The sequence below is a fragment of the Brienomyrus brachyistius genome, chromosome 21 (assembly GCF_023856365.1).
Source record: "Brienomyrus brachyistius isolate T26 chromosome 21, BBRACH_0.4, whole genome shotgun sequence".
In the NCBI taxonomy this organism is placed as follows: domain Eukaryota; kingdom Metazoa; phylum Chordata; class Actinopteri; order Osteoglossiformes; family Mormyridae; genus Brienomyrus; species Brienomyrus brachyistius.
Genome location: NC_064553.1, coordinates 16,405,611 through 16,421,179, shown reverse-complemented (window position 1 = coordinate 16,421,179; position 15,569 = coordinate 16,405,611). Strand labels below are relative to the sequence as shown.

The window sequence follows — 15,569 nt, the reverse complement described above, 5'->3', positions numbered from 1 at the left end:
AAGATAAGGTCTGTTTTTACTTCGGCGGGGGCTCTAGACGAGAAAATGAAGGATCGCTTGTATAGCTCCACTTCCTGTGTTATCGGCAGAGCTGTTTTCTTAAATTAGCATTTATAGATCTGTTCTTTATGTGCGTGGGCGGTGAAGCAGCTCTTCGAGGTGAGATCACGATATGAATTAGTATACGACCATATATCGTAAAGAACTATTTGACTTGGAAAGAGGTTCGGAGAGGCAGGGAGGGCGTCTCTCTCGGACCACAGATTTAGTCATCACATGGCTGGCGGCAAGCCCGTGAGAAGTGAAATATGTTTCCTTTAAGCAGGGCTGGAAGTGGTTGGGTGAGGGCCTAGGTGGCGAGGGAGGCCGGTATGCATGCCTGCAGTCCCCAAGCTCCCTGCACCGTGACCTCACAAGTGCTCTCCGTTACACAGCTTGTCAACAACATGACTAATTGTAGTGGGGCCTACGCCTGGGGGCCGCGATCCCCCTCCCTTACTGGAAGGCCTCACCTCGGCCGTCACCGACGTCTGGCTGATTGTTTCCAGTTGAAACTCTTAAATCGTCCACAGATTCCTGTCCCGGCGCTGGTGGGAGACGTATCGGTACGTGAGGGGGAATGTTCCGGGCTGCTCCTGAGGGCAGGCCGTTTGATGGATTACGCCGGACCGTGTTTCTATAAATAACCCCCCCGTTCGAAGCTGGTCTCCGGTCCCGTGGCGGCAGACGGGAGCCTGTCTGTGATAAGGGTGCGGCAGCACAGTCACCTCGCGCCGTGCCGCACATACTCCCCGGTGACCTCACGTACCCCGCACCCCCCACCCCCCCGGCTAGCATCACCTGTAAGCTTGATCACATCCCACCGATAAGGGGCCGGGTCAGAACCTCACAAGTGCTTACATGTCTCCGCTGCCCTTCCGGAAACTGCTACTGCGGGACTTTCGACAGAGAAATTACTTTGCTTGATAAAAAAATATAAAATAAAAAACCTGCTCTATTTTTTCCTGAAAGGAAATTGGTGTAGTTAATCTCCTGGAATCAGACCCCAATATTAAGAGCACAGACTGCACAGTTAAACCGATTCAGGCTCGTACTGTTAAAGTACTTTATTGGACCACCCTGTTTTGAACTTCTAAACCTATCCTTTTATATAATGTATATTTCTACCATTATCCATCTTGCAGACTGCATTAGTCAAATGCATAAATCTTACCTGTATATTTAAATATTGTGTATTAGATTTTAAAGCATTTTTATGAATCATTCTACTAGTGTTTACTTACAGCACCGCAAATATTTAGAACAGAATATAATGTTTCTCTTTTTATAGTCAGAGATTTAATTCCCGTGTTTTTAAATTATTAAGATTACTTCTGATTGCTGTCCAATTACATTAGGACACAAAGACAACGGGTTACAGATTACTTACTTGTAACTGATTATCCATTGAGCTGATTACAGAGATTCTGGAAACTGCGGATAGCGGAGCGGCAGCGCAATCTTGCGCCCGCCATCCAGCGCAGTCACCGGCACCGCGTCCGAAAGCGCCCGGCTTCACGCTACTCTCGGTCGGCGGACCGCAGAGGACGCACAACCTTCAGGGATGCGATCGCGCTCCCTGTCATTGCCGAGCGCTTTTTAAATCACGCGGGGTACAATTTTAATAAAACCCTAACTGAAGTTTCTGTGATGATATATAATTTCATGCATAAATAAGCGCTGCACATTAAAAAAGGTACTAAACCTGCGAATATATTTAAAATATCCCGCTGTTAGCCACGTGACTTGAGTTGAAAGCTAATACTAATTGAAATATGTGTATAATTTAAAATGTGTATATATTACCCTGCATAAAGGTAGATGAATATTTGGGAAAAATCAAATCCTGTAACCATATCATCTATAAGTGTATAAGTGTATGTCGTGCATGTATTTACGAGGTTGTCGGAAGGAGGAAATGAAAAAGTGTGTCGTTAAATCGGGGATAAATATCCCATGATTCCACAGATCAGGAGGCACCAAGAAACAGATGCAACCTAGTAGAGAGTAATTATACAAGGGCAACTGGGGGAATCGTGTAAGCAGATGTGCAAACTGCGATACCATAGGCACTGCAGCTGATACGATAAACAACGACAGAACGGCCTTTATTAGGCGATGCTACGTGAGCAGTTAGGTAAACAAATGAGCTACGAGCGGATGACATGTTTCCAGTTCTGCTCGAAGGGTTATGGGTCACGTGAGAGCAGCTCAAGGCGAGCCTGGGGCATTCTCTGTGACGCAAAGGCTTGTGGGAAATTTCTTCAATCTTCTTTGTGGCAGAGGGCGATTATCGCACAAAAACGATCAGCCCTCCCGCGGTTAAAAGAGCAAGTTCCATAGTGGACACCGACATCGCTTCGTTAAAACACCATGTTATACGACGGGCCCTCACTCCTACCACGGTTTAACGTGAACACTACAAGGGTACAACTTTCTAACAGAGTTATGAGACACGCAGGATCACCCTTTGCTTTTTTTAAAGTCCCTGCTTCTCTTTTGCTTTTTGTTTAGTGAGCGGTGGAAGCGAGTGTTGGCAATACGGCCGGGTTGCTGTCTGATGCTCTGCAGATCAACCGGAATGCACCTTAGCTATTATTTATCCAACCTTGGATCGAAAACCTTTGAAGCGCTCTTTTGTTTCCCTGAGATCTGAGGGCAATTTTCCCCATTAGGGTGCAGAAGACCCTGTGTGCTGGAAAATGCAGGCTGCAAACGTTTGCTCCCGGGATGCGTGTATTCCTGCATGCCGAGGACCTAAAGCCAGTTTTGCTTTTCGGCACCTCAGATAAAGCCTTGTGACAAATTAAACTACATTACTACGGCCAGACGACGCCCAAATAGCTTAATAATTGTTCTGACTGTAACACCCAAGGGAAACTCCTAAGGTTAGCTGTATGTTTTTAACACCGTGTGGTATAGTTATTGTTTTTTACACCAGTTGGTGCTGTAACACACGGTATTCATTTCCAGAGCCTCTTGATCCCAGAACGACACGCACAAAGGATGTGGGCTGATATCCGTACGGCTTCTTAGCATGCTAAGTTCCTCATACCATCCTGCGTTTCTTAGATACTCATGCACATAAGCATGCGATAGGGAAATATTATACAATTAGGCTCACTTACAAGCTCCTGTTGTGAAATTCAGATCATAAAATATTTTGCAATATTCAGTTGCCGATTATACCAATTAGTAAATGTTGTAGTATATTTCCCCCCTTTTCATCAAAAGAAGACAATCGAAGTGTTTTGTTATTGTTGTGTTTACCGCCCCCCCCCCCCCCCCCACCCCCCGAAAAAAAAGCACTACGCACGGCTTTTCTAACACATTCTGATCATGCCAGTTCAGTAACACTGTAACGGTGACCACGCACATGCCAAGGTTAGTGCGACGGATGATGGTTCTCAGGTGAGAATATTCTGGTGGCTGACAACCGGAGTCTCAGTGAAATTCCTGGCTCCCGGATTCGAAAGGATTCCAACCCCAGAGCCGACAAGCCAATAAATCAGTTGTCGGAAGCCCGGGTTCATATCCAGGTGATGGCCGATCCAGCTCCACGCCGGGAAAAGCAAGAACCTTTCAGAAGCGTTGGTAGAACAACAAATTAATTTATTTTCAATTGAGGCAATTTAGCGTGCAGGTCAGCTGAGAACTCATTTCACTTTTACAGGGACTGTGGGGATCAGGGTATGCCTGAGATGAAAGGGCTTTTATTGTCAATCAGGCGGTGAGCTGTGGGGTTTGGGTGACCATTACGCTGAGCCGGCCCGGGGGGGGGCTCCCCCCATGATCTCGGCGAGTAACTAGACTTTCCGTGATTCATCCGTCGGGCTGAGTCTCTAAAGGCAGTCTGTCCCATTACTGAACCGGGCCATTACTTGGCACACTGTCCAGACAGAGATACGATGCCACAGCAACAACCCAGCAGTAAATTGGCTTATCTCGCCCTCCCCCCCATGCTGCAGAATGTCCCTCTAACATAACCAGACATAGAGGAGGGGCTATGGGGCAGTATCTGAGATATTACACTAATTTACACTTAAAGTCTTAATTCCCTGCTAAGATGATAAATAATGACCCATGTGGTGTGAGTTTTCCAACCTCTCCTGCTTGGACTGACACTTCTAAGTGACCATGGACTATGCTAATCGAAACTCTCAAGGCCACTAAGTTGAATGACACGCTTTTCCATGCTCATTTTAAACACATGGTATGCAATCTACTGTTCACATCCTGTTAAAAATGCTCCACTCAAGCGAACCTCTGCATTTACCCTTCTAAAGCTGGGGCTGGTTACTAACATTCGATAGAGTTTAATATCTGTCATCGCTTCACCAAAAGAAGCATCATTTAATCCTGTCAGGGTATCAGCTAATGCTGGCCCCTCTGATTTGTCAGGTGGTTGTAATTGGCTGAGTGCCCATCCAATCACGGATCAGCATTTCCGTAAAGTGGTCCAAAAAAAAAAAAAAAAAAAAACGGCAACAAGGACGAGACTCGGAGGAGGTCTGTCACGGAGGACAGGAAAGTGATAGAAAACTGAAAATGACTGAAATCATCTTTCGCTGCAGCGCTTGTGTTCGGCCTGCGCGAGATTGATGCGACGCTCCGTTGATGCGGTTATTAAGCCGTCAGTCTTCCGCAGGAATGCCGTTTTCCCTGCCCTGGAAGTCCTCTCCCCATCCGCTGGAGCCACACTTCAGACGCGACGCGGTACCGCAGCCGGCACCATAGCCCCCGGCGTGACGGAGTCTCCAGAACCGCCGTGCGACTTTGTGAGGTGTAAATGAATTCGGCTGTCAGGCGAGGCCTGTGAAAAGACAAAACATTCCCATCGAGTCCAGCCTGGTCTCCTTCTGCTTTACTCCTCTGAGTGGCCCTCGCATGCCAATGAGCTCTACTTCATCCAGCCTTTTTCAGCTTAACATTGTTCCCTTGCTCTCTCTTTATCTCAGAGTTACTCGTGAGAAAAGGGGAAAAAAGAGAAAACAAATAAAAAAAAATATCACGTAAGCAAAAAGGACAAATCTGGCCCGAAGCTGGGGCTGATGGAGAAATCACGGCCCACATTTGTGTGACAGCAGATGGTCTCATATAACCAGCAACGGGCATGACGTAAACACAGGGGTGATAAGACACACTAGCCATGAACTGCAAACATTCCGGAATACCGGGTTATTTATAATACGCTGGAGCTAAAAATACAGCCCGAAATCCGCGACCTCCAAAATACTGCTTTGCTGCCTGAATAAAATACTATCTAGGTTACTGCGTCTCTGACCAGAGCTCCCTTCTTGCCTCTGCTTAGAAACTACGTGACAATTCGCCATCCATTTCGCAGCTGCATATCCTGCTCGGGGTCGTGGGCATTTAAGGAATCTCTCAGGCAAAATGGTAATAAGTAAGATTTCTATCACGTATTTTAACTTATTTCTATTGTGTGGATTTTAATGCTCATATGTTTCTTGTATCATCTGAGACAAAATTCATCTTGAAGGGTATTTATAGCCATTCTGAGGCTTTGAGAAGGACCAGCGGCAGAGTTATCTCCTGCCGTCAAACCAACAGCATCCTGTCTGCTCCCCTCTTCCATCACGAATCATCAGGGGCCCTTTCCCGCAGTCTCGCCGACTTCCTTTGTCTCCAAGATACTATCCGTATGATAATTATATGATGAAAATAGATTATTTTGCTGATATCTGTCTTGTTTTGTTGCTCTATTTTGCTGGATTCTGTACTCGCATGAAAGGTACCTTTCGATGACCACGGTTAGGGGAAACATCAATATTAAATATTCTACTGGATAATAATGACCAGCAGCTGCATCGCCATAATGTAGGCATTGTGTATGGAAGTGCCCTCGAACCCCGCAATACGAAACCTCCCCGTGACCGGATGGTGTGTCCCTTCTCCCACGTTTCTCCTTAGGTGTCCGTGCTGTAATCTCCGCACGGCATCAAGCCAATGAGTGAGCTTGGCCAAGGATTAACATGACGGGTCCACGCCCACCCAGCCCACAGTGCACAGATCCCGACGCAAGAGTCGCATCCAGCTCCCAGAATGTTAACAGCATCCCTCAGGTTAGAAACTTTGAGAAATTACACAAAAACATTCTTGTTTCTTGTGGGTGGCTGCAAGTGCTTTATTCAGAGTTTTTAAGTCACAAAATGTAACGTGCGTTTATTTCCATCATTTATTGCTTACAGGGATCCAGCTTGGAGGTTTTGTTTAATACTTTGCTTTTTGCCACGACACTCTCAGTCTCCCTTACACAAATTTGTATGAAATTCCAGATTCTAAATGTTACTCGTTGGAAAGGAAATTGTTTTTATTGGCCAGGCACATGGTCTCCTCCTCTAGTTAGCAGCTGGAGAGCGCTATGAGTTCATAGCAGCTCTGTGTCTCAAGATCGGCTTGATTAATCTGTCACTGAGGGCTATTTGGGTTTGTGAAGCACGAAAGATGCCAAGACAACCTCGGTAATCAGACATGTCGGCCGCGATATCGCCGTGGCAACAGGGACTCTTTCACGTCCTGTGTTCTCCCACAAAGGCCTTCCTTATATGGTTAAAACGGCATAGGGGAAAATGAACCAGCCAGAATCTGGGTCTTTGGACTTCAGAAATATGTCGACCTCGGCTCTCCTGCCCGTACGCATTGTCGCGTCAGGGCGGGGCTGACGTATTCGTGTCGGAGACACCCACCTCGTGCCGAAAGCCGCAGCCACCCGTACGTTTGGGTTCACAGGCACATTCCCGCAGTTCCGGTGACGCCGTGGGTGGTTGGGTAACCGGGAGGAGAAGCAGACTCTTCTGTTCACTTTGGAAATAAAAAGGGAGACAGGAAACAGACGTTTAAAAAGGCTCTCAGTATAATAATTTTAACTTTTTTAGAGAAAAAAATGCATGAAGGTAGTTAATCCAGGCTTTGTTTGACATTGCAAAACGAAACGCCAGTGAAGTCCATCCTCCCAGCTGTTTTGAAAGATCTTCATCCTCGAAACTTGACTTCTTAATAGGGACCCCATGACAGAAAATGCACATTGTTAAACTACACACCATAAATATTGTCCATTTGGCATTTACCTCATGTTATGAGACTGTGAGGTTTACCAGAGAGTTCTGTGTAATGCTTATGGTTAAAAAGCAAAAATTCTTTACCGTGTGTTTGTTTTGCACGTTAATATCTCAAGTGGTTGTGTATGGGCTGGTCGGGTGGCTGTTGTTTTTACTGTGACTGGCAGAACTCTAGAGGTAGAAAATGAGCGAGGCTTCCCATTTTTATACAGGATATCAAAGCAGCAACCGCGGAGTTTCCCTGCAGAGTCACTTGCTGGTTTTATGGAGACGTTTTGTAAAGGTTTATAATTTAAGGCAGGATTTCAGCAGTGTAGGTGAGAGCCGGTGTACCCGCTCTGTGTACAGGGGGAGCTCACTGGGCAGCAGGGGGCCGGTGTACCCGCTCTGTGTACAAAGGGAGGTCACTGGGCAGCGCGGGGCCGGTGTACCCGTTCTGTGTACAGGGGGAGCTCACTGGGCAGCGCGGGGCCAGTGTACCCGCTCTGTGTACAGGGGGAGCTCACTGGGCAGCGGCGGGCCAGTGTACCCGCTCTGTTTACAAAGGGAGCTCACTGGGCAGCGGGGGGCCGGTGTACCCGCTCTGTGTACAGGGGGAGCTCACTGGGCAGCGGGGGGCTGGTGTACCCGCTCTGTGTAAAAAGGGAGCTCACTGGGCAGCGGGGGGCCGGTGTACCCGCTCTGTGTACAAAGGGAGCTCACTGGGCAGCGGGGGGCCGGTGTACCTGCTCTGTGTACAGGGGGAGCTCACTGGGCAGCGGGGGGCCGGTGTACCCGCTCTGTGTACAGGGGGAGCTCATTGAGGGGGCCAGTGTACCCGCTCTGTGTACAGAGGGAGCTCACTGAGCAGAAGGGGGTCGGTGTGCCCGCTTGGTGTACAGGGGGAGCTCACTAGGCAGTGGGGGGCCGGTGTGCCCGCTTGGTGTACAGGGGGAGCTCACTGGGCAGCAGGAGGCCGGTGTACCCGCTCTGTGTACAGGGGCAGCTCACTGGGCAGCAGGGGGCTGTTGTGCCCGCTCTGTGTACTAGGGGAGCTCACTGGGCAGCGGGGGGCCGGTGTACCCGCTCTGTGTACAGGGGGAGTTCGCTGGTCAGTGTGCCCACTCTGTGTACAGTGGGAGTTCGCTGGTCAGTGTGCCCACTCTGTGTACAGAGGGAGCTCACTGGGCATTGGGGGGCCGGTGTGCCCGCTCTGTGTACAGGGGGAGCTCATTGAGGGGGCCAGTGTACCCGCTCTGTGTACAGTGGGAGTTCGCTGGTCAGTGTACCCGCTCTGTGTACAGGGGGAGCTCACTGGGCAGCGCGGGGCCGGTGTACCCGCTCTGTGTACAGGGGGAGCTCACTGGGCAGCGGTGTACCCGCTCTGTTTACAAAGGGAGCTCACTGGGCAGCGGGGGGCCGGTGTGCCCGCTCTGTGTACAGGGGCAGTTCACTGGGCAGCAGGAGGCCGGTGTACCTGCTCCGTGTACAGGGGGAGCTCACTGGGCAGCAGGAGGCCGGTGTACCCGCTCTGTGTACAGGGGGAGCTCACAGGGCAGCGGGGGGGGCGGTGTACCCGCTTTGTTTACAAAGGGAGCTCACTGGGCAGCGGGGGGCCGGTGTACCCGCTCTCTGTACAGGGGTAGCTCACTGGGCAGCAGGGGGGCGGTGTACCCGCTCTGTTTACAAAAGGAGCTCACTGGGCAGTGGGGGGCCGGTGTGCCCGCTCTGTGTACAGGGGGAGCTCACTGGGCAGCAGGGGGGCGGTGTACCCGCCTCTGTTTACAAAGGGAGCTCACTGGGCAGTGGGGGGCCGGTGTACCCGCTCTGTGTACAGGGGGAGCTCACTGGGCATCAGGGGGGCGGTGTGCCCGCTCTGTGTACAGGGGCAGCTCACTGGGCAGCGGGGGCCGGTGTGCCCGCTCTGTGTACAGGGGCAGCTCACTGGGCAGCAGGGGGCTGTTGTGCCCGCTCTGTGTACTAGGGGAGCTCACTGGGCAGTGGGGGGTCGGTGTACCCACTCTGTCTACAGTGGGAGTTCGCTGGTCAGTGTGCCCACTCTGTGTACAGGGGGAGCTCACTGGGCAGTGGGGGGCCGGTGTGCCCGCTCTGTGTACAGGGGGAGCTCGCTGGGCAGCAGGAGGCCGGTGTACCCGCTCTGTGTACAGGGGGAGCTCACTGGGCAGCAGGAGGCCGGTGTACCCGCTCTGTGTACAGGGGGAGCTCACTGGGCAGCAGGAGGTCAGTGTACCCGCTCTGTTTACAAAGGGAGCTCACTGGGCAGCGGGGGTCGGTGTGCCCGCTCTGTGTACAAGGGGAGCTCACTGGGCAGCGGGGGGCCGGTGTGCCCGCTCTGTGTACAGGGGGAGCTCACTGGGCAGCGGGGGGCCGGTGTACCCGCTCTGTGTACTGGGGGAGTTCGCTGGCCAGTGTGCCCACTCTGTATACAGGGCAAGCTCGCTGGATGACAGCGACCCAATGTGCCCACTCTGTGTACAGTGGGAGTTCACTGGTCAGTGTGCCCACTCTGTGTACAGGGGGAGCTCACTGGGCAGTAGGTGGCCGGTGTGCCCGCTCTGTGTACAGGGGGAGTTCGCTGGCCAGTGTGCCCACTCTGTATACAGGGCAAGCTCGCTAGATGACAGCGACCCAATGTGCCCACTCTGTGTACAGTGGGAGTTCGCTGGTCAGTGTGCCCACTCTGTGTATAAGGGGAGTTCACTGGCCGGCGCATCTGCCCTGTGTACAGGGGGAGCTCGACGGGCGGCAGCGAGCCGGTGTGCTCACTGTGTGTACGCTGGATAGGCAGGGGAGGGGGGAGGGAGAGTAGCTGAAGTAATTTTGTACTGGACCTGGGAAATATGTGCACTGAGCCTGCTCACCTGGCAGGGGGGGACTCGTAGCTGCTGGACCCCTAACCACCAGCCAATAAAGGTTTTTCTGCCTCTCCCCGCCACATTACACATTATCAGCTCTGAATTTGACACAGTGCAATTTTTCGTTTGTAGATATAATATATAAAATATGATGAAAAATGTTATTTCCTTGCAGAAGTGAGATTTCCCCCCACAAAGTATTTTGGGAAAATGTGTTTGTAGGATTCAGGGTCTTTTTTCCTGTCAGGAGGTGTTCCAGTTCAGGGAATCAGGAGCAGGGTAATGGGCACAAATGGTGGACTGAGGAAGCCTGAGCCCCCAGCTACGCAGAAGCACCCAGAAAAAAGGGCAGTGAGGAAGATGGTTGTTGGTTTGCAGCCCAGGCTCGAGAGTCCCTGATCTCAGATCTCAGACCTCTGTGGATCATCGATTTATTTACAGCCGCAGATGTTATGAAGGCAGATAGGCAAGGACAGAAGAGATTAATGTCTGCAAATCCACAGCACGGCGGAGCGCTTCTCACGTCCATCCCTCGACTAACCGGCTTCTTTATCCAAGAAACTCTGGCGCGCGCAAAGGTCAAGGTGATCGGCAAACAGCGAGAACATTTAAATTGTCTGAAGAAAAGAGTCACACTGGAAACAGAGCAGCTCTTTGTGAGAAAATAACACACCCTCGTCAGGAGGGAACAGGGTCCTTTACCGCTTTAAGAGTAAAAAAAAAAAAAAACACACACACACTTTGAATTTAAACAAATAAAGCTGGCAAAAATGAATTGTGGTTTAACACCATGGATGTCAGTCGGGGATCGTTTGTGTAGCAGAATTCGGTCCAAGCAAAAATAAAGCAAATTGCACCAGCAGAAAAAATACCCCAGACTCCTTATTTTACTCCTTTTAATTTTACTTTGCTTTTAAGGAGAGAATTTAAATTCTTCATTTGTCACCACTCGCGAAAAAGAAGCTTTTACAGAGCTAAGTTTGATTTTATTTGATTTAAATACTGTGTATATAATATGTATATAACGTTAATGGTTACCTTTAAATATCACCCTAAGAAAAAGTTGAAATATATACTGTCATACACATATTTTACTCCAGGTTTCAAAGGCATGACTCCTAAAAGAATTAAACCTGAATCGTCCGATTGTTTCCCTCTTCTCATTGGAAAAACAGCATCCCTAAATCTGCCTGAATGGTACTGCGTGTTCGAGTTGCCAAGACCCGCGATTGACTTGGAGGAGTCTGGCTGAATGGTTTCCAAAGACACAAAGTGGCTCTTTCCCAGGTGGGGTGTGGGGGGGGGCGCTCTCATTGCCCAGCCCCTAAAACAACACTCCAGTGAGCTAAAATAAACCCCCCTGTTCTCTCTCCTGAGTTTCATAGAGTGAAAAACACACAAGGTGACAAGGATCTGAGTGATAAATGACTGTCCAAGGGGGCCGTACACCGGCACTCTCCGAATCGCCTTTCTCTCTTTTTCTTTCCCACCCGTGTTACATTTTATTTAAACACACCATTTTACGCTGGTGTTTCTATCGACTCAATAAATGTGTCATTTATTATGGGGCCTTCAGGCTGTAAACCTCAGTAAAGAAAATGTGCTGAGTGCTTTTACGAAGAAAAAAAAAGCAAACAAATCCATGCACACAATGTTCCAGGGACACAGCACTCCACTGACAGACACAGCTCTCCATGGACAGACACAGTGCTCTTTGGACAGACACAGCACTCCACGGACAAACACAGCACTCCACTGACAGACACAGCTCTCCACGGATAGACACAGCGCTCCTTGGACAGACACAGCGTTCCTCGGACAGACACAGCACTCTGCGGACCCCGCAGACAAACACAGCACTCTGCGGACCCCACAGACAGACACAGCACTCCGCGGACCCCGCAGACAGACACAGCACTCCACGGACCCCGCAGACAAACACAGCACTTTGCGGACCCCACAGACAGACACAGCACTCCGCGGACCCCGCAGACAGACACAGCGCTCCACGGACAAACACAGCACTCCACTGACAGACACAGCTCTCCACGGATAGACACAGCGCTCCGTGGACAGACACAGCGTTCCTCGGACAGACACAGCACTCCGCGGACCCTTCAGACAGACACAGCGCTCCGCGGACCCCACAGACAGACACAGCGCTCCACGGACAGACATAGTGCTCCGCAGACCCCGCAGACAGACACAGTACTCTGCGGACCCCGCAGACAGACACAGCGCTCCGCGGACCCCGCAGACAGACACAGCGCTCTGCGGACCCCACAGACAGACACAGCGCTCTGCGGACCCCACAGACAGACACAGTGCTCCGCGGACCCCGCAGACAGACACAGCGCTCCGTGGACCCCACAGACAGACACAGCGCTCCGCAGACCCCACAGACAGACACAGCGCTCTGTGGACCCCACAGACAGACACAGCGCTCCGCGGACCCTGCAGACAGACACAGCGCTCCACGGACAGACACAGAACTCCGTGGACAAATGCAGTTTCTGCCACATATCTGCAATTACCTGACAGAATCCCACATTTTTCCATATTTATTCTAGCTGCTCCCCAGCTGGGTCACATAGATTGCCGGGTTTTTGACTGCTGCGCGGCCTCACCGGCCTTTACGCTTACCGGTAATTCCCAGCAGGGCTCTGTGAGTTTAACGGCGAAGCGAAATGCCAGGCCTCCATTGAATCAGTGCGAGAGGAACGGTAATACAAAAAAGGGGCGGGGAAATCTCAGGCCATGCGTTTGAGCGACCTCAGCCCATAGTGTCACAGTGGGGTATGGGGGGCACCTGGCACTGAGAGTCAGGTGGGGGGGGTCAACAGGTGAGACTGGCTTCTTAGAGAAAACAGCAAGGAGTAAGTGAGAGTGAAGCCAGTCTGTTTGTGGCTGCGAGAAGAGCAACTTATAAACCATTCATCCATTCACTGTAAACACTTATCCAGTAAGGGGTTACAGGGACTTGGACCTTATCCCAGAATGCACAGGGCACGGACACATTGGACAGGATGCCAGCTTATCACAGGGCACGAGGCAGGGATACCCTGGACAGGATGCCAGCCTATCACAGGGCATGAGGCAGGGACACCCTGAATGAGATATCACTGCAGAGTTGTTTATACAGAAATATAAATATTACTTACCTTTATTAACCCCATGGAGGACTTCTACTTCGAAGTATTATTTAGTGCAGTAATAAGAAGAAATTAATATAGAAATGAATCTGTATTGTGCGTTCCTGACTAAAAGGCAGCATACGGTCCGCATTCGCGGGTACCGGCAAATATCCGTCCAGGCTCAGGAGCAGAAAGGAGGGCGGCCCAGCCCATCGGCTTCGGAGTGCATTCCACAGCCGACTCGGCCTTCCTGAGGTCAGGGAGCGATCGGAATACCGGGCCAATGAAAACACCACACGGATCATTTTAAAATTCCGGGCTGCGGTGGAAATGTTTCACAAGCTCTTATCGGAGGAGAGGGAATGGAGGGAAAATATCGGAGCATTTTATGTTGGGATGGGAGCAATGAACCTGCAAACCATCCTACGGATTGGAAAGACACACTAGGGAAAATCCTGAAATGTATGATATATCAATATTACAGCCGCCTTACAAGCCGAGCGCATTCCTCATGCTCAGGTTTCTAAAAAAAAAGTGACAGGATATTCCACGCTTATTATGCCTGGATGTAAATAACCTACTCAGTTCATTAATTTCATGCAAGAATATCGTGTTTGTTTCCACGGACAACTTCCTGACAACCCTGTTCGTCATTCTGTCGACGGTTTGTAATACTCGGTGCGGAGTCTCTTAATAGATTCAGACAGTGGTGATTTTACCACAAGCGTGAAATTAGGGTAGGGAAAATAACTCCCGTTTGTGTCTAAAATATCGTTAAGTTTGTTTTAGAAAGTCAGACTGTTTGGTAGCTAGTTGGTGGGCTGGGGATTATACAATTGATACAAATACGAAATAAACGCATTGCAGCGTTATAAAAAGGATACAGAACAAAAGTATTTATGATTCTAGCTTATTTATTATAAAAAGTAACACAGAAACGGTGAACTTGAGTTAAACATTCAATCACTTGTTCAATTATTTATTCAAAGCGTTATACCGTCAAGCCGCCCCAAAAGCGGTAATCAATCAATCACATTTGAGTCGACGAGGCACATTTTTTAGCGGCAATTTGAAAAACAGATCCCGGTTTTCCGGGGGGAGTTCGTAAGGGGCAGAAAAGTACGTCGCTGCCGAGCGGCTGACCCCACGCAGTCAGGTGACTCCGCGTTACTTTACCCCAAACAATGGCGTAGTTGTACTTCCAAAGCTGTTACTCTTCACAGCGAGGGCGAGCTTCAATTCGGGGTACCCGGATGGTAGGTTCAGCGGGCACCTGACAGGATGCGTAAATGTGTTTTAAAGAACGCGCCATGTCCCCGAAAGGGGATAACGACCACCCCCCTGGGATTCCCCTGACGGCTACGGGCAATGCGAAGGCAACATCCGTCACCGGAGGGCGGAAGTGAGAGAGGCCCCCGCGAACTGTGACCCTGGAACAGTAGCTTTCCCTCCCCTGGTGCACGAGAGGAAGCGGCGGTGTGGAATATTAATTCGCTTGAAGATTAAAACAGTCTTTTGGAGGTGGAGTGCAGCTGGTCACGGCCTCAGCGGTTACATGGGGTAACAGACGGCGGCGGTGACAGGCACAGAGCTGCTTGCACATTAGGGCACTGCCAGACCAACCCGTCATATTGAGGGTCATGTGTCTAGGACAAGCACTTTGATGATTTACAATTCCGGACTGGCGTTAGCTGTGCAGTTTTCCGACAGTCCCCCGCGTTCCTCAGAAACGTGAGGTGGCCCCTCTCACAGCTGCACCCCCCTTCCTGACAAGGTCTCCCTTATGCAGTTCATCGTCTGTTTTGGAGCCAGTCAGCTCCTCCGAAAGTGCTTCAGACTCCAGCACGATGATTTTATTTTTATCTGCAAAGGCACAACCAACCAGAATGGCTCCTAATCTCAACAACAGTGGCAATTCCTCAGATTTCAGTGAGGGACATGAGTACATATTCAAGTAGATGAGCAGGTAGATCAGGTGGATCATTCGAATATATCAGCAGATGTTCTCGGCGTTCAGAAATTGAGATTCATGGTTGAAATGTAAGTGTTAGAGTAAAATGAAGTCAGCCAGGTGTTCCAATCTGTCCAAGAGAATCAAAAGTTGTGTTTTTTATCCATATCTGTCCAAAGCCGCCAGTTATCAATGTCAGTCAGATCATTGAGCTACAACATATCGACAATCTGCTGTTTGTTCCAACAGATTGGAAGAAAATGTAAAGGTGTATAACCAGTTTGACTCAGGCAGGGATTTGGTTAACTGTCTACAGATATGGGATCTAGCGGGCAAGCTGTTTGCATCCTGGAAACTCATTTAAATACAACGGCTTCATTCTGTTACACGGAAACACAGGAGACACACATGACTTGAGAATGCACACAGGCAGCAGTATGTCAGCGAGTTGTCGGCGGGAGACTTTCCCTAGACTCAGTGCCTGATCATTTAATTAAAACACAGAGCTGAA

At 50.0% G+C, this 15,569-nt stretch overlaps 1 long non-coding RNA gene across 1 annotated transcript; it reads right to left on the bottom strand.

The window, feature by feature from the left end:
- Positions 1-4,529: 4,529 nt before the first annotated feature.
- LOC125716760 (uncharacterized) lies at positions 4,530-13,236 on the bottom strand. The gene is made up of 3 exons (XR_007384399.1): positions 13,135-13,236; positions 6,747-6,861; positions 4,530-4,852 (listed from the first exon to the last, which is right to left on the bottom strand). It is a non-coding gene; the product is annotated as an uncharacterized LOC125716760 (long non-coding RNA).
- Between the last annotated feature and the right edge of the window lie 2,333 nt (positions 13,237-15,569).